We start from the raw sequence: 9,519 nt of genomic DNA, 5'->3' as shown, positions 1-9,519 counted from the left end.
CTGCAAGAAAACAGAGAGAAGTATCAACAAGTTCTTCCTGCAAACACGTCAGGTCCGCTCAGGAGCTTGTCTCGGGCACACCTTCTCCTGCCCCTTCCCTCAGTGGCTCCCAGGAGCTGGGACAGCACTGCTGCACCACAGCACTGCAGGCAGCTCCAGAGAGCAGATGGCATCCAGCTCCAGCAATAATGACTCGACAAACATCGATGCTGCAGCTGGCTGTGCCAACACTCGGCCTGCCATGGCAAACGTAGGAGGCTAATGACAGCCACGCACATCTGATGGGAGAATCGCATGTGCTCGCTGAGCTGTCCTCAGCTCTGCAACAACAGGAATGGGATAACACGGCAGATGTTACAGAGCGTAGGAAAGATGGGACAGAACAGAAAATACATCCGAACTAGTAAAACTCAGCAGGTAAATGAGGGGGTGTCCCTCTCTGGAGCAACGTGTGTGTCATTGTCACCTCACATCCCAGCAAGGCAGGGAACACAAGCTCACAGTGGGAAGAAAAACGACAGACTTCATGTCCTCTATATAAGAAGACATTTAAAAGACTTCATCCAAAGAAAATAGACGACAGAGGGAAATGGAAAAGTAATGGTGTGGAAAAGTTTCTTCATACTCTGTCTTCACTATAGAGAAGCAGCAAGTGGAATGGGGAAGATTTAAGAGTGAGGACTGTCTTTATTCATCCGGTAATTGCCACACATTTTGCAGACTGCCGCCCAGCAGCTCACTGCCCTGTTTTCCATTCGCACTTTCAGATAGTTGGCCAATACAGACAGCAGGTATCTAGAGAATTCCTCTCACCCTAACATATGCCAGGTGACTGCCTGTTTTTTTCCTCTTAAAACTGTCTTTTCAATCTAGGATGATTGATTTGGGTGGAGCCCTCTAGAGAAGACCCCAGCTTTCTATTCCAGCCGCTGCTCATGGCACCATTTGCTTTGGTAGCCATGAAAGCCATATCCAAAGATATCCAAGAGCTACGAAGATGTAAGTGACAGTCTTCCCTGACAGGTACAAAGAGCAGTGCTGCTGCCCAGACCCGGCCCCCTCTCCATGGGCACAAAGAAGGGTGTCCAGCATCAGAAAGGACGACAGAGCTCTGGGAGCACAAGACAGGCATTGTCTCCAGCCCTGCCCATGCAGAGCAGGGTGTGCACAGGGCACTGACAGCACGACTCAATGCTGGGTTGCGCATCTGCTGTTGGCAGCAGGGTTTGGGGTTCTGTGACCATGGGGCCACACAGATCAGCGTCCACTTGGAGAGATGGGATCCACTTGGCTAACCAGGGAAAAGACAGTTTTTGCCAGGAGGATGGCTGACCTCGTAATGCAGGTGTTAAACTAAGAACTGCAGGGAGGAGGAGTAACCAGCAGCCCTGTGAGGGAGCAATTAGCAGGGTTGCTGCACAGAGGACATGGGATGATATGATGGAGGGATCACAGGATCAGCAAAACCGGGTTTAAGTAGAGTCAACTCCAGCACCTGCAGGTAAGCAAGGCAGTGCCTACATGGCACCATCACAGAGATATGCCACAAACCCTTCCTAGGAACCCCGCATGCTGGGGTGCCTTGATGGTAACGTCCTCCTCCACGGGACAGAGCAGGCAATGAGAGCTGCTCTGCTGGCCCGCAGCTGACTGCGAGGCAGTGACGTGCCCTCCCAGAAGGAAGGCTGATGGCATCCAGGGCTGCATCAGGCCGACCACTGCCAGCAGGCCAAGGGAGTTCACCCTTCCCCTCTGCTCAGCACTAGGGTCCTGGGTCCAGTTCTGCATCCTCCAGCACAACAGAGACCTGGAGCCACTAGAGAGAGACCTGTGAAGGGCTTCAAGGTTAATTTGGGGACCAGAGCACCATGCTCTGAGGATTGGTGAGGAGCTGGGGCTGCTTTAGGCTGGAGGAGACCCAGGGGAATCCCATCCATGTCTGTTACTACCTGAAGGGAGGGTGCAAAGAAGACACAGCCAGGCTCTTGTCAGCAGTGCCCAGGGCCAGGATGAGAGACACTGGAACACAGGAGGTTTCTCTGAACACGACAAAGAGCTGTGCATGTGACCAAGCACCAGCACAGGCTGCCCAGAGAGGCTGCAGACTCCTGTCTTTGGAGATGCTTAAAAGCCATCTGGACACGGTATGGGGCAACCCACCTTGGGTGGCAGAGTTCAGCCAGACAACATCCAGACATTCCTCCCAAGCTCAGCCGGCCCATGATTCTGTTCCCCAAAGCTCACAATTCATGAACTGCCCTCCTCCTCCCCAACTTGTGTGAATTCCCCATGGGGTCACGCAGCAAGCCCTGGGGACGCTGGAGAAGGCTCCAGCAGCCAGCCTGGCAGTGCAGCACAGGAGAAGTTACAAGCATCATCTCCTAAAGCCAACAAAACGCTCTGCGATCCATGTTTGCATTTTGCTTTACACGTGACCACAAATCCCGCTTCGTTTGCGCTATGCTTCGTTTTCAGCATCAACTGTCTGCCACTAATTAAGACAGACGATGCTGCAGCACAGCTGGCGGCCGGGGAAACCCAGCGCCCAGCAGCGGCCGCTTCATGCCCCCCACTCCTGCACAGAGCAGGGGACATTTTGTCAGGAGATCTGCAGCTAAGCACATGCAAATGAGCACGTATTCTGTCTTCCTTGTGCTGGTGCGATCCCAAACAGCACCAGCGGTCCTACAGTCCCCCTGAGCTCCCCTCCCTCACGGCGTTATTTAGAGCAGGCACTGAGGTGCTGCCCTGCTGTGTGCAGGGAAAGCAGCACAAGAGCCCGGCTGGGAAGAGGAAATTATACGGATGAAGCCTGATGGCGGGGAGGGCACGTGTCACTCCCGAGAAGTCACTGCAGGCTGGATAAGGGCACCATCTGTCCCAACCACGTCACTGGAAGCACCGTCTGTGCTGAGCCACGTCCAGCACGCAGCGCCCAGCTGACTGCTCAGCCCCAGGGACAAGCAAGGAGCAGCAGCGGCCCCCGAGTACCTGCGGGGCTCAGCAGGGCTCTGCAAGGAGCGAGCTGTCCCCAGGTGGGCACAGCACACCTCAGCTCCTAGCGATTCCAGGCAGCACAGCTCAGTGCACAGGTCACACCCTGCCCTGCTTCACTCCCATGGCACCGCACCATACGCTGATGCCTCCAGCAGGCACTGTCACACCAGGGCCAAAGCAGCTTCCCTCTCACTGCTGCCAAAGCAGACAGAAAGCTGAGCAAACTTCCCCATAGAAACCTAAGCACTGACCCAAACGACAGCATGTGGGTTTCGCACCAAGAGCTGCTGCAAAAGATGTCCCAGTGTGGCCACCCCAGGTTCCCAAAGCAGCAGCTCTGGTGTAGGTCCAAGTGGGGTCAGCTTGTCACCCCAACAGCCCCAGTGATGGCAGCCGTGCCGGCCAGCACCACACGGGAAGCAGCTGGCACAGGAGGCAGAGCTGCACCTCGAGGCACAGCAGGGCTGGGGATGGTGCCAAGCACCTCGCACTTCCAAGCTCCAACCGTTTGGTAGTAGGCACACTGAGAATACATTCGTTAGCGAGCAGATTATGTCCCTTTGCTTCAAGCAAGCCTCATACCTGCAAGACAGCAGAGAAGCACAAACCCACTGAAAAGGCTTGAAGCCTGCTGCTCCGCACCAAAAACCAAGAGGCCCCAGGCAGGGAGAGCTGTGACACGACGGTAATGAGGTCTCTATTATCACTACAGCAGCCATGCGCAAGCTCATCCCCTGCTCTATGCCATGAGAGCTGCAAATTGATTTGATCACGTCTGGATGCATTTGAGGAGCCAGCAGCAGAATCCTGCGAAGGCATGGTGGGCTTGGCAGCACAGGGGATGGCACAAGCCCCTGCCAGCTGCCCCAGCTCTGCAAGCCAACCCCCCTCCTAGGTAAGGCCAGCAGCAGGCAGCACGCACCCGAAGCCCACAGCCACCCCGTGTCCGCACAGCTGCGGGGCCAGCGCCACGTGGCACCCTGCATCACTGCAGGAGGTAACTTAAGCTTCACAGAAACACAGAAGAATGACAGAAAAAGGTCACAAGCACTGCTACCCCCTTTTCAAGACCATTAAATTAACATTTCCCTGAGAAATGCACGCTGCTGCTCTCCATCGTCTCTTCCAGGGCAAACCTATTCCCATTGACTGGACACCTCTGCAGCACACAGTCTGCTGAGCTGCAAGCACGTGTCCAAAAACCACTTGGCTCTTCTTGTCTCCAAGCCCAGGAGCCTCCAGAATCCCACCCAGCAGCCAGAGAGCTCCTGCCATCCTCTGCTTGCTGCGCAGCTCCAGCTCCTGGCCGTGCACATTGCTGTGAAGATGGATGAGGTCAGAATAATTCAGTGATGAGCTGCAAGAAAAATCTCCTCTCGGCCATCTTAAAAGCCTACCGGCACCAACACACACGGACATCAGGCCATGTCCCAGCCTGGCTGCACACACGGCTCTGCCATGCTCAGGAGCGCAATGGCAGGTGGCCGGAGCTCTGCTGCTGAAGCTTCACACGAACACAGTTCTAAGCACACTCGGTCTCCTGCCACCAACCAAACCACTGCCATCCTCCCGGGGGGCTCTGCTGACCCTTCACCCCTTACAGTGAGCACCAGATTCGCCACAGCCCTAGAGAGGTTCAGGATTCCAGAGGGAGAAGTGCTGCCAGGAGCTCTTCAGGAGGTGCTGCCAGAGCTGAGGATGGTCACCAGAGAGCTCGGTCACCCAAGATCACAGCTCATGCTATCAACAGCTTGGGCTTGGAAATTTTTACTACTATATATACAATACAGCTAGAAAGAAAATAATAAATTGACTATTTTACAGCCCTAGATATTTTATAGTGCATAGGCCAACATTTAGTTATCACAGAAAGGCTCAGGTTGGAGTGGACCTTAAAAACCATCCAGCCCCACTCCTGCTGTGCGCTGGTTTCCCCCACTCCCTAGCTCAGGCTGCCCAGGGCCCATCCGTGGTCTGGGGCACCCACAGCTCTGGGCAGCAGTGCCAGCACCTCACCACTCTCTGGATGAAAAATTTCCTCCTCACATCTGATTGATTGTTGAAAATGGTTGAATCTCAGGTGGTTCACGTGGGCCCACTGCCCACGTCCCTCTGGACGCCATCCCTTCCTTCTGTCATATCCGCTGCACCACTCAGCTTGGTGTCTCAGGATGCACTCGATCCCATCATCTGTGTCACTGATAAGGATGTTAGAATGCAGGTCCCAAGATGGACCCCTGTGGGACAGCGCTCGCCACCGCCTCCACCTGACGCGGGGCCACTGACCACAGCCCTCTGGCTGCAACCTTCCAACCAATTCCTTATCCACCAAACAGTCCACCCCTCAAACCCGTATCTCTCCGATTTAGAGATCGGGATGTGGGGGGGGATGGCATTAAAGGCCTTGCAGAAGTCCAGGTAGGTGACATCAGCTGCCCTCCCTTTGCCCGCCGACACTGTCACTCCATCACAGAAGGCCACCAGGTGGGTCAGGCCGCTCCGCCCTTGCTGAAGCCGTGCCCGCTGTCTGAGGTCACCTGCTCGTCTCCGCTGTGCGTTAACGTCTCCTCCGTGGTCTTCCCAGGCACAGAGGTGAGGCTCACGGGCCTGGAGTTCCCCAGATCTCCCTTTCTGGAATGCAGCAGCAACGTTTCCCTTTTTCCAGTCCCCAGAGACTTCACCTGACAGCCATGACTTTTCAAACACGATGGAGAGCGGCTTGGCACCCACAGCAGCCAGCTCCCGCAGGACCCTTCAGTTATGTCTAGTTCCAGCATTACTGAAACCAGCCCGCATTTTGGAGTAGCAACTTTCAATGAATAAAAGTTGAAGGCAAATATGACTATCACTCACCAACATCCGCATGAGTCATCACATGTTTCCAATTTCCAACACCAGCAGCGCAACGGAGAACAAGATTTTCAAGAGTTTTGTCCTTAGGTGTTCATTTTCATTACTGCAGAGCTACATTACCAACCTTTGGCACGAAGCCCAATGGCTCTGTCAGAGCGCTGGCCAACTCTTAGGAGCACTTCTGGAAGGAGGCATGTTCCGTCCCACTCAGCTCCTAAGAGCACGTGCCAGAGGGCAGCAAGGTGCATCCATGATGCCACTAAGACTTAAAGGATTCCCCAAAGATATGTCATAGGTACCAACAGCACAGAGCAGAGGCTCAGCATGGCATGAAGGTGCTCTCAGTCCCCCAGAGCAGACAGGGCTCAGGCAGGGTTGCAGCTTGGAGCAGCTCTGCCCCACAGACCTCCACTGAGGGACCCTCCCTGCTCGTCCTCCCTCAAGCACAGATTTACTATGAAACATTGGAGAAATGGAAAGCTTCCCCTTCCACTTTCTCCCGCCACTCACTTAATTGGGAAAGACAAGAAAATCAACGCAGCCTGCAACATCCGTACCCCTCGCATCAGACTTCGCCGGCTATAAACACGGTAATTAAATTTCTTGGGTGCTCTCATCTAGATTGTAAAGGAAACTTAGCACCATCAGCCCTCCCAGAAGGCAGAACTGAAATGTCTCCTGGCAAAATGAACATTTGTTTTGTGCATCACACGCTGCATGTCTGACAGGTCCCGTTAGAAGATGTGAAAGCAACAGAAGACAAAAGGAAGGCTTAATGCTAAAAAATTTGTAACAGACATCGCAGCAGAAGCACTATAGGATGGGAAACTGCCAGTGCCAGGACAAGAGGCAGTGGGAGCAAACTGCAGCACAGGAGGTTCCCCAGACCATCAGGGAGCACTGCTGTGCTGTGCGGGCACAGGGACCTGAGCAGTTTGGAGTCTCCTCCGTGGAGACAGTCAGAAGCCACCTGAACGTGTGCATGGGCACCTGCTGTGGGTGTCCCTGCGTGGACCAGATGGATCCAAGCTTGAGAAGCGAGCCCACATGAGCCACCTGAGGTTCAACAAGACCAAGTGCACGGTGCTACCCTTTGGTCAGGGCAATGCCAGGTATGTGTGCAGACTAGGGGAAGAACTCAGAAAACAGCTTTGCAGAGAAGGACATGGGGTTCTGCTGGAGGAAAAACTGACCTGAACCAGCAGTGTGCAGCCTGGAAGGCCACCAGCACCCTGGTCTACATCAGCAGAGGGGTGGCAGCGGGCAGGGAGAGGACTGTCCCCCCTCTGCTCTGCCCTTGTGAGGACCCACCTGAAGTCCTCCATCCAGGCCCTGGGGCCCCCAGCACAAGAAAGATGTGGGGCTGCTGGAGGGGGTCCAAAGGAGGGCATGAGGGTGCTCAGAGGGCTGGAGCACCTCTGCTGTGGAGACAGGCTGAGGGGGCTGGGAGCGTTCTGCCTGGAGAAGAGAGACCTCACTGCAGCTCTCCAGCACCTAACAATGCCTATGGGAAAGCTTGGGAGGGACTGTTTATCAGGGAGCATCGTGTTAGGACAAGGGGTAACAGCTTTAAACTAAAAGACGGGAGGTTGAGATGAGATATAAGGAGGAAATTCTTCACTATGAAGGCAAGGAGGTGCTGGCACTGCTGCCCAGAGCTGCGGGTGCCCCATCCCTGGAGGTGCCCCAGGCCATGGATGACCCTGGGCAGCCTGAGTTCGGGGGCACTCAGCCCGCAGCAGGGGTGGGGCTGAGGGGCTGTGAGGTCCCTTCCAACCCAACCATGCTGTGATATCATGACGCAGAGATCCCCACCAGCCTCACCCACCTTGCGAGCCCTGTCCCACCTCGAGCAGCTGTTGAAGACAGCCACCCTACCCACAGCAGCTCTGCAGGCCTTCCATTCCTGCTCCAGAGATGGTTCTCACCATGTTTCTGTACCAACGCACTCCCTGGCCTAATGCCTGGGCTGGTATTTACAGCGCATGGCTTTGTTTCTGTTTCCTGAGCCGCACCGCTCTGCTCGCTGTCCGCTCACCGTGGCTTTGCTCTGAGGGTGACCCCACCACTGCCGCTCAGAGGACACCGACCGCCTGTGCCCAGTGCAGCCGCCAGAGCAGGCGCTTGCGCTTCCCTCCTCCTTTTTGTTAACACACATAATTTTCTGGAAGTAGCAATTTATCACAGTACTTAGCTTAATGAGCCTTACTGTACGTATTCTGCCCGTAGTGATAATTTTGCATATTTCCTGAGCAATCTTGTTAGCAGGGAGATACATGGCAAAACAAACATTTGTACAGCTCACACAAAGGCAAAGACACTCGCAGTTAAAACAAGGGTCGGTGTGAGCCTTCACCACACACCAAGGGACACGGCGAGCCTCGGTCCTCCCAGCACAGCAGCTCAGCGGGGACGTGGCAGGGCTGAGCAGTGACCCCTGCCCAGAGCAGCATGCTCCCTGCAGAGCATAGCTGTTCCCCCACTGCCCGCCCCACACTTGCTCCCATACAACAGCCCTGGTGCCCAGGCAGGCAGCAGAAGGAGCAGGGCTGGATGACTAACACCGCCCTTCAGGTTGGAGAGGAGAGCCTGAAAACATGGCTTGCCACCAAGAGGGGTAAAAAACAAAAGGAATACAGCATTTACTTATTTAAGTAAATAGATCTATTCACAGGGTTAACAGTGTCTTCTGTGTACTGGGAGCTGACACTGTGGGCCACGGAGACGCCCAGATGGAGAACAGGGGCACAGAGCTCTGGTACAAAGAGCAACTTTGGTCAACTTCACCACTGTGCCTGGAGGAGAGCACTTCTGCAGCATTCCCTGCAGCACAGCCAAGTGGGGACAGGCACTGAGCTCTCCCAGCAGCACCCAGACACTGCCCTGCCCCCGAGCATGGCACCACACAGCTCTTGGGGGAGGGGGGCAAACTCCGCCAGCCCATCGGGGTGGGTCTTTTCCAGCCCCGCTAGAAGCCAACAACCAACGGTCGCTGAAGATCTACAGACACTGGATACTGCTCGTGGCTGCACGAAGTGCTGACCGTAGCCCTGCAGCCGCACGTTTCCCACCGCACACAGCGCAGTGCACAGTCCACCCAAAAGGGCACAGCGCTGCCAGGTGTCCTCCATCCCATCCCACCCCACCCCCGCTCTGTGATCGGCCCCGCACAGGGACAGTTGAGGCGCTGTCCCCGAACGGCGCCCTGGGGCGCACAGCAGCGGCCCCGCACCGCCCCTGCGGGCTCTCGGTGCTGCCGTGGAGCGTCGTGGATCTCCCGCAGGAGAGAGGCAAAATCACACCCTGTTTGGGTTCCTTTTTTTTTCTTTTTTTTTTTAATGTCAAACACGTAGAGGAACCGAGAGATGCTCAAACGCCCCACGCCCCGCCAGCATCGCTCCGGGCGGACATGGGCGCGGGTCCCGCCGGGAGGACACCCGCACGCTTCGGGTCTGCTGTTATCGAAAAGCCATTTCCCAACGGAGACGCACACCCGCACGGGGACACGCACAGCTCCGCGCTGCGGGGCTGCAGCGTGACATCAGCGGAGAGAGAAGGACGGAAACGCAAAACGGGCGCGGGGGCCGCGGAGAGACCGGACCCCGCACCGCCCCGCACCGCCGTTCCGGCCACGGGGATCGGCGCTGACCGCGGGGGTAGCGCGGCGAA

The sequence above is a fragment of the Numida meleagris genome, chromosome 18 (genome assembly GCF_002078875.1).
Source record: "Numida meleagris isolate 19003 breed g44 Domestic line chromosome 18, NumMel1.0, whole genome shotgun sequence".
In the NCBI taxonomy this organism is placed as follows: domain Eukaryota; kingdom Metazoa; phylum Chordata; class Aves; order Galliformes; family Numididae; genus Numida; species Numida meleagris.
Note: the sequence above shows the minus strand (reverse complement) of the source record.